Source organism: Saccopteryx bilineata, chromosome 5 (genome assembly GCF_036850765.1).
Source record: "Saccopteryx bilineata isolate mSacBil1 chromosome 5, mSacBil1_pri_phased_curated, whole genome shotgun sequence".
Lineage (NCBI taxonomy): Eukaryota > Metazoa > Chordata > Mammalia > Chiroptera > Emballonuridae > Saccopteryx > Saccopteryx bilineata.
The window spans coordinates 147,553,946-147,554,695 of record NC_089494.1 but is presented as its reverse complement, the minus strand read 5'-3'; the positions used below and the strand labels follow the sequence as shown (position 1 = coordinate 147,554,695).

General features: G+C 44.4%; 1 non-coding gene across 1 annotated transcript; it reads left to right on the top strand.

Annotated features, from left to right (window-relative positions):
• Positions 1–205: 205 nt before the first annotated feature.
• On the top strand, positions 206–332 carry LOC136307257 (small nucleolar RNA SNORA54). Its single transcript, XR_010725915.1, has one exon. It is a non-coding gene; the product is annotated as a small nucleolar RNA SNORA54 (small nucleolar RNA).
• The last annotated feature ends 418 nt before the right edge of the window (positions 333–750 follow it).

Sequence of the window (750 nt, the reverse complement as noted above, 5' to 3'; positions counted from 1 at the left end):
AGGCCTTGTACACTGTTATTTTTTTAATTTCTATAATAAAGTATTATATGCTTGCTCATAAACTCTGAACACGTCTACCTACCCCTCCCCTCCCTTCCTCAATCCCAGTCCCACCTATGGTAACACAATTACCAGTTGGGTCTATTTCCTTCCAGACATTTTCTTTATATGCACACGTGTACTTTTACTTAAAAAAATGGTAACAGAGCACTGTTCGTGACCTGTTCACCTGGCTGTGGCTGATGGGTTCCATTCCAGTGCTACAGCACTTCCATTGACACATGACTGACTGACTGACTGGTGGCTCTCAGTTTCAGGTCTTGGAGACAAGCCCCTGCGGGCCATGGGTGGGAGGGAATGGTATCAAACTATATGTGTATAGTACAATAAGCAATACAATTGCCTTTGTCTTGGTTCCTGACATAAAGTTCCTAAAACCCTTGGAAATTCCTGAGTAGTAGGAGTATCTTATTGTATTCATAAGGAGCCATTTTTGGTCACCCCTGAGTTTATGCTAATGAGGTAACACAGGTGGGGCACCTAGATAGCCTCAGGATGGGGCTGGTCATCAGAAAGAACAAGTGACTAGAGGGTTGAAACTTTCAGCTCCATTCACAAACCTGGGGTGGGGGGTAGAGGTTAAACTCTATAAAAACTCTTGGACAAGGGGATTTGATAAGCTTCTAAGAGGTCAGTAAACATATGGAGGTGTTGGGAGGGTAGTGCACCCAGAGAGGGCGAGGAAGCTCT